Source organism: Miscanthus floridulus, chromosome 6 (assembly GCF_019320115.1).
Source record: "Miscanthus floridulus cultivar M001 chromosome 6, ASM1932011v1, whole genome shotgun sequence".
Lineage (NCBI taxonomy): Eukaryota > Viridiplantae > Streptophyta > Magnoliopsida > Poales > Poaceae > Miscanthus > Miscanthus floridulus.
In genome coordinates this window covers 78,272,356-78,286,765 of record NC_089585.1, presented here as the reverse complement: position 1 = coordinate 78,286,765, position 14,410 = coordinate 78,272,356, and the positions used below count along the sequence as shown (strand labels likewise).

Sequence of the window (14,410 nt, the reverse complement as noted above, 5' to 3'; positions counted from 1 at the left end):
GATTTCTTCATGCTTTAGTGAACTTATAACTTCTGCTAGCCAAGCCCGAGTATCCGTGCATTCTACCTGGCTCAAGAACTCAGTAATATCCTCCCTCTCAAGAGCCCAAACGCATTGGCAAGATTGCAATCCAATAGAGCATGCCTTGACAAATTAGCTGCACACGCAACACCCATCTGAAGCCATGTTTCTATGGTGTGCACATCTCCCGTCGAGATGGAGATGCTAGCCAATCTCCACAGAAAAACCAAAACCTTCGATGGGACTTTGATCCTCCACAACTCGGTCCACTCTTTCTCCTGAGCACCGACATCAGACCTGCTCGGCCTCCCCTTAGCCCATGCTGCCATCGCCTCACGGTTCCTCACCAGTAAACGGTAGGCTGATCGAACTGAGAAGATTCTGGAATTCTCATAGTGCTAGGCCCAGTTAATCCTCTTGCATCGTGGCGTTGTCTGTAATTGATGTTGGGGTAACATCACATATAAGACAAGATAGCGTTCATCTACCAGACTAGTCTTTTGTGTTGAAATAGGCCTGAGGCCTTGGTTGATTGTGGGCTTTGGTGGACCTAGACTTGTGGTGCCGACTCATAGGTATAGACAGCAGGCCAAATCCATTACATGCATCTAACAACTACACTAGGAGACTCAATTTATTCTTTAACTTTTAAAATGGTCATTTCAATCTTTATTTTGTTTTCTTTTAAACAAAGTTTCATCCAAGAATTATTAATGTGACTATTTTAGTCCGTAAACTTTGTATTTTAGGCTTAATTTTATTCATGAACTACCAAAGTGCATTTTAGTCCATGAAATTTTCTATTCACCTCAAACTTCGTCCCTAGAATGTTGTGATATCATGCCTGGCCAATTTTAATTAGGACCACCCTCAATTTGAGATGGTCCCTAGCATCCTACCTAGCTTTCGAATCGGCTAGCACACTTAGGTCTGTTTGGCTTGTGCCTACGAACGCCGAGCCACAAGGAGGGGTGACGCTAAAACTGCGGCATTGGATTTTCTCGCCAAGGTTTTGGCAGCATGTGGTGTAGAATTTGAACTACGACGTCGCGCTGCTGCTCATCGCAAGTACGGTAGTTAATGAAATGGGCGCCACAGATTTGGCAAAAAAACTAAGGCGTGTTTTGGCAACTCACGGCTATAACCAAACATGCCCTTACGATATCCATATTTTAAAATGAATATAAATATAGATCCAAATATCCTCGAGTATAAATAATCGAATGGATTTGTCTTAATTATAATTTATTTTTCATTTCAATAACTAAATATTATTTTAGCTAGACAAAGACATATTTTTTTTTGCAATTGATTATTATTTGAGCCTTACGCTATAAATACCTAAGGGGAAAAAAAACTCTAGATCGACTGTTGTTCTAATTCATCAATGTATTCTTAATGTACTAAATAGCGTTTATAGAGCTGTAGTTTCTCCAAATCTACGACAAAAGCAATGCAGTAGGGAATAGGGATATGTGCCATTACAAGGTAACATTTAAATAATCCACTAATGATATTTTATTTGAATATTATTTTTTTATCTTCAATCGTAGGCAGTGCTGGAGCTGACTAGGCGTGAATAGTGATGCGATCTACTAGAATAAGGAACAAAATTGAGCTGAAAAGAAAAGTTTGAAGACTGAAAACACACTTTGATAGTTTACGGATGAAATCAAGCCCAAAATGCAAAGTTTGATTGCTTTCAAAAATTGCAAAGTTTGAGGATCAGAACAATCACCTTAATAGTCCTAATATGAAATTAAGTCCAAAGAAAAATTTTGAGGACCGGAACAGTCATTTCAAAAATTTAGGGATAAAGGTAAGCTTAAGTCGATAGTTGAGGGATCAAAATAACCATTCTGCCATACTTAACCTATAAATCACACACTATGGGATCATAATATTTGATGATCGAGCCAAAATACTCCAGAGCAACCACACACACAATCACCTTTACACTCCCTGCGTTCTTTTTACTTAGCTTATCGCATTAGCTATGTCTTTCAGATCCATGTAGTTTCACAATATGTACATAATATATTATGAAATTATTTGTCATAATAGATTGAAAACATAAATTTTATGTTGTTAATAACGTATATAAATTTTTTTAAATAAAACTAATGTGGCATAAAAATGAACAGAGTAAGTATTGAGTAACTCATTAACATTAACATCTAGCAACATCTTCTGATTGAAAAATATGAAATGATAACCTATTTGTCACGTGCTACATCATTGTGCCAAGGACGAGAAAGAGTCAAAGAGGTAGCCATGGCTTATATGGGTGTGTTTGGTTTTTTGCATTACCCCATAGCTATGTTATGCTTCCATAATACAGGCCTCTCAGCCAGGCTACCACAAGTCCATTTGGTACAGTTTTGATGGCTTGCTGGGAACGCTGGAATCGGTCGTTCTCGCGGAGCCAGGCTTGCCAAGCGCGAGTGGCCGTTCGCGTCACCTCCGGATTCGGTCATCTTCCCTCCCTCCGGCTTCGTGGCGCCGCTCCCAGCTCCCACCGCGCCGCCAGCCCGTCCTGAGCTCGCCGGAGGACGACCGCGACGCCCCGCCCCTGCTCCTGCGCGTATCGCCCTTCTCCCGACGCCCGCCCGCCCGGAGCTCGCCGGATGGCGGCCGCTCCCGCCCTTCTCTTCCGCGCGCTGTCCTTCTCCTCCGCGCGCCGTCCTTCTCCTCTACGCATGAAGGTCGATGGAGTGCTCATAGTCCACGCGCGGTGCTCGATTGCAGCACGAGGTGGAATCCGGCACGGAGTCGTCCTTCTCCGCGCGCCGTCGTTATCCTCTGCTTGCACCTCTCTGTGTTGATGCTGTGTATGTGCTTGGGTGGAGGACGAGGATGACGCTGAAGGAATCATGGCGACGGCGGAGGTGCCTGTTGTGCTTAGAACGTGTTCGACGAATTGCTTTATAGGGGTAAACTTACCTAAGTTTAGATGTGGTGATTCTATCTGAGAAATGCAACCAACCAAACAGGAAGAGCCTTTTATTCGTGTACCATTACGAAAAATGATTCTGGCCTAGAGCCCACTATAAAGTTCGAACGCACTTTGGTAGCATGACGCTAAACTTTCTTGTCTTCCACGTCATTCCGTTCACTTTTGTGAGTAATAATGTCAATTTGTGGTGTAAAAAGTCTAAAATACCCTCAGAGATTTATTTTTTTCCTTTTCTTTTAATCCATTTCTTTTTTTCCTCACTTATTTTATTTTTTCTCTCTCTATCTGATAGGGGACAGCTTGCATGGGTCGTGACTCTGCGTGCCTCTGTGCCCGTGCGTCCGCCGCCGCCCTGCACGCCGGAGAGGAGGCCGCACGGCACCCCGTCAGGCTAGGCTGCCATGGCAAGCACGACGAGCTCACGGGCGGTGGCCAACAGGCATGCGGCGGCTAGCAGGCCGCGGCGGCGAGGCGCGGCCAGCCCGAGGAGCACGGGGGGGGCGTGCCAGGCGGAACCGACGGCGTGGGCTTCTTGAGGCGTGCGCCGAGCTCTGCTCGCCCTCCATCTAGCTCTCTCTGGCCTCGCTCATTCCCTGCTCGCGAACGTGGGCGTCCCCATTGACACTGACGCGCAAGGCAACCCACAGCAAACCATGACGGCCGCGGCGAGCTCGACCTCCTGCAGCAGTAGCGCCTGGAGCAACCAGCGGCGAGCTCCACCCCGGCAACTGCTACCGGCGCACGCACGGGCTCCCCCAGGCCAACGCGGGCGCGCACGGGAGCTCCGTCCCAGCCACCGCCCTGGCGCACGGCGAGCTCCCCTGGCCACCATGCCGGCGTGCGCACGGGCTCCCCCCGCCACCATGGGTGGGCACGGGGGTTCCATCCCGGCCACCGCCATGGCGCGCGGCGAGCTCCCCCAGCCACCACGATGGCGTGCTGGCGAGATCCTTTCGGCCACCATGATGGCGCGCGGGGCGAGCTCCCCTGGCCATTGCGACGGCGCGCGACGAGCTCCCCCCCCCCCCCCGGCCACCGCGACCAGCGCGCGGGCGAGCTGCCCCGCCATCGCGGGACGGGCAAGCTCCACTCCGGCGACTGCGACGGCACGCGGACGACCACGTCCACCCTCACCAGCGTCGCGCGCCTCGGCACCGCCACCCACGGACCCCGCCATGGGCTTCTCCATCGTCCGCCACATGGCCGCTGCGGGGGCACCCCGCCGCGCCTCCGCTCCTACGACCCGACCCTCTTTGCCTACTACATGCCAAAGTCGCCGACAGCTTGGTCCCACCAGTTGGAGAGAGATAAAGAAGAGGATAAGAGTACAAGAGAAGGGTATTTTGGACACTTTCAATGGCTAGGCCCACATGTCAGAGCGGGCAAACGGCAAAAATCAGACGAATGGTGGACGAAATGGTGTGAAAGACAAGAAAATTTAGCGTCATAGTACTAGGGTGCATTCAAATTTTTTAATGACCGTTTAGTTAGGATCAACTTTCGTAATGACACCTGGTGGAAGGCTCAAAGAGGAACTCCCGGTAGCCAGTCTCATGTCGCACGTAACCAAACATACGCTAGTTGCTAGTTGGCTAGCTGGGACCAGGCCTGTGCCGCCCGGGCTACGTTTGCTGGCCCGGCTCCAGAAACCGACCAACCAAACATACCCTATGAATATGTACACAAGTGCGCTGGGCTGGGCAACGGCGCCTGGCCAACGAGTGGAGTACGCCGCGCCGCTGTACGCGCAGGCACCCGCACTCTTGCTCCTGCGCGCCAATGGAGGACAACGGCGGCGGCGAGGTGGCTTGGCGCTTCGGGGCGGCCAACCCATCGCTGCAGGCGGCCAGCGCGCTGAGCATCCGTGCGCTGGTTCATCGGCTTTATGGCTGCGTGGACCGGAACGACCCGAGGCCGCTTGCGCCGCTCGGGCATGGTGACCCCTCGCCGTTCTCGTGCTTCCGCACAGCCGTCGCGGCTGAAGAGGCCGTCGCCGCTGCCGCCACCTCTGGAAAGTACAATAGTTACCCCACCGCCGCCGGCCTCACCGAGGCATGCAGGTACATGCAGCAAATCTCTTCTCGCTCCACAGTTGAACTTGTCTTGTCGTTCCAAAGTTTAAAACGTCTTCTACTTTAGAACGGAAGGAGTATTGCAAAAGGGTTTGTGGTTCTATTATAGGGCTGTCTAGAGGTATCCTATCCATAGTTCAAATCCTGGTTATTGCACTCTCCGCGTTTCCGGCGCACTACGAGGCTAGAGAGCCTTTCAATCTCTTCTTTGCGTGTGCGCGCGTGTGGTGTAATGATTGTGAAGTATGTTAGAGGCTGTATGCGTCCAAGTTGTACACGATAAAGAAAAAAGAGAATAGAGAGGGAGTACTTATCATGATTAAATCTATTCATACATTGAGTGTGAAGTAATGAAGCGCCCTTAAAAAGAAAATAGAGAATTCTTGTATGGTTTTCTTCATCAGTCCTGACCCCCAAAAAAAACTTCAGTTTGTCAAAAACTTTGGCTATAGTTTGAACCCTAGTTTGCTATATATGATGTCGATATATTTGATTTGATTTTTTTAGAGATTCTTGTGTTCCTTTTATTTTTTGTCAAGGAATGATTCCTACGTTCTGGCTATTTCCTGCTTTTCTACATTTATATAATAGTTACACGAAGAGTTTCACCTGACACTAAAAATATTCTCCAACAATCAAATGTGTACTACGTATCTACTAACATCGTATTCAAGCTTAAGAATTTGACACTACCCTTAGGGTCACAATTTGATGACGTGTAATTGTTACTACATCATAGGTGCTAACAATTACTCGTCCTATGGTTTGGTTCATCTTAATCTGCCGCAAGCAGAGATGACCGTACATAATGGTTAATTTCAAGATCCTTGCCCAGTAATTCTCCAATGCTTGGCCATAGCTACTTTCTTTACTGATCAATTTTTTAGTTTTAGAATCTTTGATGTGTGTCCAAGGACTGACTAAGAGATTGGAAATCTTAATAAATAAACAAGATGACTTAAAAAAAACTGCAGCACCATGTTAAAATAAAATAAAACTAAAATTTTGGGGAGTGGAATATCGGTGCTCAATGTCTTTCTTGTGTGGAGAAGCCAATGCAAGGTCAGAAGGCACATGTAAGACACTTGAGATCAGAAGGCCCCAGTAGTTTTAATTAGTGTCGATCCAGTTGTGCTGCTGATCCTGCAACCACTGTGAGTCTGACTGATACCAGCCTTATGGTTCTCACATGACACATGTGCGGAGCATCTATGCACTATCACTATACCAGCCTTCTGGTTCTCACATGACACATGTGCGGAGCATCTATGCAACTATCAGCCGTGTCGGGAGGAGGCCGTATCGTATCGTGGATTTATTTTTATTACTGTGCTGATTTGGTGTGAGAAAAAAACACTATTCCCGGCTGAAAATTTACGATCATTACGAACAATGCGAACAGGCTGTTATGCTCACGCAAGCCGCTGTATGCTTCACGCAAGCTTTTTGTCCCCATATGACAACTGGTTGTTTAGTTTATTTAGTTGGTTAGCTAGACGTTTGCAGCATTTCTTTCTCCGCGGTACTAATTCAAATCATAGATCAAGATTATATAGATCTCGTGAAATGTTAACCCACCACAAATTTCTCTTTGATTTGACGCTTTAAATTATTATTTGTGCATCATTCAAGATAAAGGTTTCTCAATTGTTTAACAGTGGACTTCGGGGGTTCGGAAATTCTCAGTATCTGTACGAAGTTTGTCCAAGTGTCAAAATGGAGTCCAAATTAAAGTTAAAAATCAAGTTCAAAGGTTCCTTGATCCTATACTAGTTGAAATTTCACCATGTTGTAACGAAATTAAAGATCTTAGAAAGTCAAATGTAACCCTCGTTGGCTTCAGTTGCCTATCGAAAATCTGCACAGCAGAGAGTATATATATGTATGTATGTCTGCCTATGAGTTCTGAAAGCTTTCTGCAAATTGACGTCCTTTCAATAAATTTCTAGTGAACACATTAGCACTTGTTTAGTTTCCATCCCCAATTTCCTAAAAAGTTGCTACAGTATCCTGTCACATCGAATGTTTACGGTCCGTGCTATGGAGCATTAAATGTAGACGAAAAGAAAAACTAATTGCACAGTTTGGTGGAAAATTGCGAGACGAACGTTTTAAGCCTAATTAGTCAATGTTTGGATACTATTTGTTAAATAAAAACGAAGGTACTACAGTAACTCCAAATTCCAAATTTCGCGAACTAAACCGGGGCTAAGCGCTAGCTGTGGCTGCATACCTATCTCGATACCTCCCCTACGAGCTGTCGACAGGCGACATTGTCCTTACTGCGGGCTGCAACCATGCCATCGAGATCATGATGGCTGTCCTTGCCACTCCGGGCGCAAATGTATTGCTGCCACGGCCAGGATACCCAATGTACGAAGCACGCGCAGCCTTGGGTGGGCTCGAGATCAGGCACTACAATCTTCTTCCGGACGAAGGATGGGAGGTTGACATTGAAGGTGTGGAGGCCCTTGCTGATGAGAACACCGTCGCCATTGCTATGGTCAACCCGAGTAACCCTTGTGGGTCCGTCTACTCCTATGAGCACCTGACCAAGGTTATAGCATCTAACGCATTTTAAGTACAGAGTATGTGATGATCATAGTGCTTATAGTTTGGCATTAAGGCGTACGTGGTCTTTTTTAGATAATGGATAAAACAAATATCCGACCTCTACATCCAAGAATGTACACAGTCAATTATTACAAAATTTTAGATGAAAAAAAATGAGAAAGCCATAGTCTTATAGATCGATCAGGACGCTAGTTCAAACAATATAAATGTTTTCATCCTTTATTGGATATCTCTAAAGCAATAATTTCCAATTTCTTGCTCATCGTTGAGAGCGCGTCCTTGGCTGTCTCATCACGCTGCAGCTGGGCCCAAGAGCGTAATAGAGTTAGATTTCATTTGATTAAAAACAACATCGTTACGGCATCTCCAGATAGCCCAAAACATGGCAACCACCCCCACCCAAATCAAATTTCTAATCCTTTTATTTTGATTAGTCAGCCAACTACCAAACATGTGGCTGATTGATCTAGGTTGGGTCAAACTAGTAGCAAAAAAGATAATCCTCCAAATCATTTTGGTAAGGGGACAGTCTAGGAACAAATGTTGGATAGTTTCATTCCCATTACAGCAGATGCACTTTTGACTCCCCTTCCAATTTTTCTTAGCGAGGTTGTCTTTGGTTAAGACGACACCCCTTTGCAAGAACCAAAGAAAGATTTTAATTTTTAGAGGAATTTTTATCTTCCAGATCTTCCTATGACGAAAAGGTGTTTGTGTATCTATAAGATAGATACATTGAGCGGACTAGAGAACAAACCTGATTTGGTTAAACTCCATCTGAAGTAATCCGAACCTTCCACCAATGCGACATTTGAGATCCAGTGCTACTAAACTAAGCCATTCCGTAAGTTTATTATCCACCAGAGCCCTTCTAAAAGAGATGTTTAGTGGGCTAGTAGTCATCACTTTTGAGACTGTTGCATGAGGTTCCCGCACTATATTATATAAAGATGGATATTTAACTTTCAGAGGCTTATCTCCTACCCATGTGTCGTCCAAAAACCTAGTGTTGGTTCCATCTTTAATATCGAATGAACCATTAACCAGCACCTCATCTTTGATATGCATGAGGCCTCTCTAAAAATGAGAGTCATTGGGTTTGGTTGCCACCTGAGTTAGGCTCTTGGAGATTAGGTATTTATTCCGTAAAAGAGATTGCCATATGCCTTCTGTGTTTAGAAGATTCCACCAAGGCGTACGTGGTCTGCACACACTATCTTGTTTTACATGTTTATTGACAAATGAATATCGATTTTTTTTGTCGAAATTTGACGACGAATGAAGGATCATTCACTTTGTGGGCTACCACCGTAGGAAATCTTATACATATAACACATCGCATTCCTTAACCCAGTGATCACAATTTCAACTCTCTAGATTGCAGAGACAGCAAGAAAGCTCGGGATAATGGTAATCTGTGACGAAATTTACGAGCATTGCACATTTGGAAGCAAGCCTTTCGTGCCCATGGGTGTGTTTGGTGAGATAGCTCCTGTGGTGACGCTGGGCGGCATATCCAAGAGGTGGAGGATGCCTGGTTGGCGGTTTGGTTGGATCGCAATGACTGATCCAAAGGGAATCCTCAGGAAGAAGAAGGTATTCCATTCCTTGGTGATACATTGACTTCTTTTTCTTCCTTTTATCTGTGTGCTCTACCATATCTACTTAGCGATGAGCTTGTTTCTCCAAATTCTTGAGTCCATCATTATATACCGTAGCATCTCAGTAGATCCAGGCAGCAATTATTCAGGTTAGTACTCAGGATTCTTTGTGAAGTCCATGCATTTAATTTCCCACTTGAGTAGCTGGCTTGCTGCTACCCTGATGGTTAACATCCATTAATTACTTGTAACTGACGCCATATTATTGTGAGCAGGGAGCTATACCCCAAATCATTGCAAACACGGATGATGTTTTCTTCACAAATGCTATGAACATTATGAGAGAGGCCGCAGAGATATGCTACCAGAAGCTAAAGTGCATGGAGTGCATCACTTGTCCTCACAAGCCAGAGGGATCCATGTTTGTCATGGTTTGCAATCACTCAGACACTCCATACTCTATTTTTAGGTGGTGTTTAGTTGCCCCTCCTAAATTTTAGTCGTTATCCCATCGAATATTTGGACATATGCATGGAGTATTAAATATAGACTAATTACGAAACTAATTGCATAGTTTATGACTAATTTGCGAGACGAATCTTTTAAGCATAATTATTCCATGATTTGACAATGTGGTGCTACAGTAACATGTGCTAATAACGGATTAATTAGACTTAAAAAATTCGTCTAGTGGAGTACTGACAGATTATGTAATTTATTTTTTTATTAGTATCCGAACACCCCATGTAACATCTTTCCGACACACCTCCTAAATTTTAGTCACCCGATCCAAACACCACCTTAGTGTCTATCAGTCTACATTTGCTCCATAGCATGATATATCACTGCTACAGGATTGACCATTACTGCTGGTTCTAGAGCCTTTTCCATTGCTGGTTTTGAAATTGGCAATGGTAGCATTGAGCTATCACTGCTGTTTTTCCCACAGAATAAAAAATAAATACATGGCAGCTGTTTGTCAGATGCAGTTGCCATTCCACCGAACTCAAAGGCAATAGTGGGAGGACAGTCGTTGACCGTGTCAGATGATATCGAGCAGCATGTGGTGCCTCCCTGCAGTAGTGAGGCAGCCATATTCTTCGCTGCCATTACCTTGGAGCCTGACGAAGTCATGGAGGGGAGGAGGAGGATCGATGGAGCTAGAGATGCGGAAGGAGGGGGCAGAGGAGGACTAGGAAGGGAGAGGAAAGCGGCAGAGAGATACAGAGGGAGAGAGGGAGAGGATGAAGTACTAGGGGATGGAGGGGAGAAGTGGACATGAGGTCCACTTAAATATTCAATTGAAACAAACTTACTACCGGTTCAAACTACAAACTGACGTTTTAATAGCATTAGTTGATTATAATTAGAACCAACGGTGATAATACATTACCACTAATAGATCTTTTTAAACCCAGCAATGATGATAGATCTGGCAGTGATACTTCATCCTGACAGTTATAAAGAAACGGACAGTGATATAGATGACAACACTTGTATAGGGAAGTTTGGAAGCACTACAATTCTTGTGTGTTTGAAGGAGCCTTTCCTAGTATCCATACACTCGTGCAAATCATAGGAGATGAGTGCAGTTTACGATGCATGGCTGGAGCATCAAAACTTACTGATTTGCTTGCAAGGTCTTTGGTCCAGTTTGCATAACTTCTAGGGTAGTTTTGTTGTTCAGGTCCTCATCTTGTATAGAATCAACCCCACCCTTTCTTATTTGGTTAGGGTGGGTGGGTGTGGTGTTGTTTTGTTCGGTGAGTTAGGTTTCTTTCTAAATCCAGCTCGTCTTGTATTCCTGCCTTAATGCAATGACACACAGATCTCCTATGTAGTTCGTGAAAAAAAAGATATTGATGACAACGATTGGTGTTTATTTGTTAGTGTATATGATGATATGTTGCTTGAAATTTCAACAGGTAGAACTGGATATCTCATATTTCAATGGCATCGACGACGATATTGACTTCTGCACCAAGTTGGCCAAAGAGGAGTGTGTTGTGATCTGCCCAGGTAAAACAAACTGTCATTAAGTAGTATCTGATTATCGTGGGGTTTTGGAGCAAAATCCATACATCTATGGAAATTCGAGAAGTTCATAAATTTTAAGGTGATGGAGACATGTCTTCTCCTAAGATATATTCACAGACCTGTAGCCAACACTTTTTAAACATAATTCTAACAAATCAAAAATTGTTTTAATTATATAATATATAAGATATGATGGTAAAAATTGTAATTGAGGTTGACGCACTAGCTATGGTCTTATAGAAGTCATAATGTGGGTTTTGAGGGGGCATGTCATACCGTTCATAGAACATTTTTTATAAAGGAAACATTTTATTACTTTATAATCATTACATCAGTTTGATACGATAATTATGAATCCACTTCAAAATGACTTTTGTTTAAATTGGGAACCTATACGTGAATCAGACCACACAATAATATAATTTTCTCGAACCGACTCTTTGGTTCTAAGTTCCAGTGAAACTCATTATGATCTTGTGTAAGCCTGATGTTAGCAATGCGAAGAAGTTCATTTCAGGCTAGTAATTTAAGTCCAATTAAATCATGTCTCCACAAAATGTTTAGAGGTGATGAGATGTACTAATTAAAGACCTCGGTTATAGTATTTTATGTCTAACGATTTTGTATTAGTAAGTATATGTTTCCTTCAAAGTTGAGTTTCCCAACCCCTTATCTTCGTAGAATCTCAGAAGGGATCCATCTTTTATTGAGAAGGATCCAAAACAGAGAAAATATTCTTCCACCTTCATAAGACTATCCCAAAAATGTGTCCTGATTTTTTCATTAAGCTTGAAATGAAGTCTTAGAACCCAAATACAACAACAACAACAACAACAACAACAAAGCCTTTAAGTCCCAAACAAGTTGGGGTAGGCTAGAGTTGAAACCCAACAGAAGCAATTAACTTGTAAGTAACAGAACCCAAATACTTGTTCCAAAATTATTTGCTACCTGTCCCATATGTTGTAACTTGTAAGTAGCTATTTACAAAGAATTGCAACGTTTTTAATATCCATTTCATGAATTTCTAACCCCTAATCTTTTGGATGTCAAAGTATGTTCTATAGGGAAGGCGATACTTGCTCTTTTGGTTGTCACTTTAGAAATCTAGAGAAAATGTAGTCTAATTGCTTCAGCACACCTCTTGTAATTGAAGCAATATATCATTAATTGTATACTACTCAGCATTGAGTTTATCATTGTTCGACATCCTCCTATTAACAGATGTTTCCCTTTCCATCTATTTAACCTGTTTTCAGAATGTTCCTCCACCTTTGCCAATCTCCATCTCTCATCTTCCTAAAATGAATCTTAATCCCTATATGTGTCTCATAGGAAAATGCTCTGGATTTACTTCCACAAAGCTCAGTATATTGGTCCTCTACTTCTTGGGCCTCGCTAAATAAATGCAGTTCACTTTTATGAAAAATTAGTTTAAGACCTAAAAAGCATTAAGTAATAGTTTCATGTTTTAGGCTTGCTCTAGATCATTTTCCATAAGGGCTATTGTGTTATTGGTGTATCGCAGAACTAATAAACCACCATGCACCAGATGTGGCATCACTCCACTTAACTGCCCTTCTTCTTTGGCTCTATTAGTGAAGATTGTTAACATGCCAGCAACAATGATCTGAAAAAAGGAGATAATGAGTCCTCTTGACAAAGGCCTTTCTTTATTTGGAAAAAGTGTCCAATCTCCTCATTTACACTATTTGCTACTCCCATAAAGGACAAAGGTTTCAATCCATTTGATCCATTTGGGCAAAGGATCTTACGCAAAATTTGTAGCAAAAAGGTCATATAACCTTATCATAGGCTTTCTTAAAATTTGTTTTGAAAATGATTACGTTTAGTTTCTTTCAGTGGACTTCATGTATTTCTCATGTAGGATAACAACCCCTTCATAGATGTTGCGTCCTCTCCTGAAAGCCGATTGAGTTGGGCTTATTATGCGATCATCAGCCACCATATTAATGCGGTTAGTATCCGCTTTGGTAAAGATTTAAAACTAACATCAAGCAAATAAATGCGTCTATACTGATGTATTCAATTTTCTTCTAGCACGTTTGGAATGAGGGTGATGAACACCAATGTTTAAAATAAACAATGGTGAATCCCTTTTATGAAAATTTTGAAACATATGTAGTTGGTTACTTTTAATGACTTCCCAAAACTTTTGATAAAACTCAACCAGGAAACCATCTGGGATTGGACTGAAATTGGGTATCTTTTATTAACTAACAAACAATAGATTATTGAACCACTGCTTAAATTCTCAATTCATAGAGTTTTATGGGTGTAATGCAGGCAGTGGGCTTGGGATGAAGAACTGGCTCCGTGTAACCTTCGCGGTAGATCCTCCTCTGTTGGAGGATGGGATGGAGAGGCTCAAGTCTTTCTGCCTGAGGCATGCAAAACCCACTAGAAATCATGTCACCTTGTGATCTGTTAATATAAATAATATTATGTCAATTGCTTGGATGATCCCTTGTGATTATATAAAGATGTATATTTGGTGTTGTAACACATATGGACTCCAACCAGGAAGGAAAGGAGGATGAATCCCAATTCTAGTCCATTCTTTACGTGGACTCATACCGAACTCTTGGGCTTTGTTCAGTCTATATATACTTAATATTGTAATTATGAATATTCAGTGAATAATGAATGGTTTTCCTACTTTATGCATTTGTGTTCGTCTACTTGTGTCCACTATATTGATCGTGAGACACAGAGAGGAAAAAGTCCTAGTTGCTAGCGGCATATTTCACAACAATTTGGTCATGCTCGTGCATGTGTGCAAGTATCGTTGCATCGGACCAAAAATATCAAAGTGTGCATAAGAATTTGGAAAGAGTGCAGTCCAAATTCCAAATTAGCTTTGTAGTCTGTGGTATCATGCGTGCATTTCAGTTTCCATCCAACAGTATGCTTTTTTTGTTTTTTGAGCCAACAAAGTGTACCTTAATTTGGCAAAACCAAACTAATTATATTAAAACCAAATAGAGTTCAATGATGTGGAACATGTTTGTACAGATTATGGTATGCATGTGTGCATTTGTGTGGTTTATTTTTTAGAGAATTCTTATTCGCGGTCCTTAACTCAAATAATCCGACAGCCAAAAGATAATAAAAATGACAATGTTCAT

General features: G+C 42.9%; 1 pseudogene; it reads left to right on the top strand.

Annotated features, from left to right (window-relative positions):
• Positions 1–4,707: 4,707 nt before the first annotated feature.
• LOC136456183 (nicotianamine aminotransferase 1-like) lies at positions 4,708–13,934 on the top strand (annotated as a pseudogene).
• The last annotated feature ends 476 nt before the right edge of the window (positions 13,935–14,410 follow it).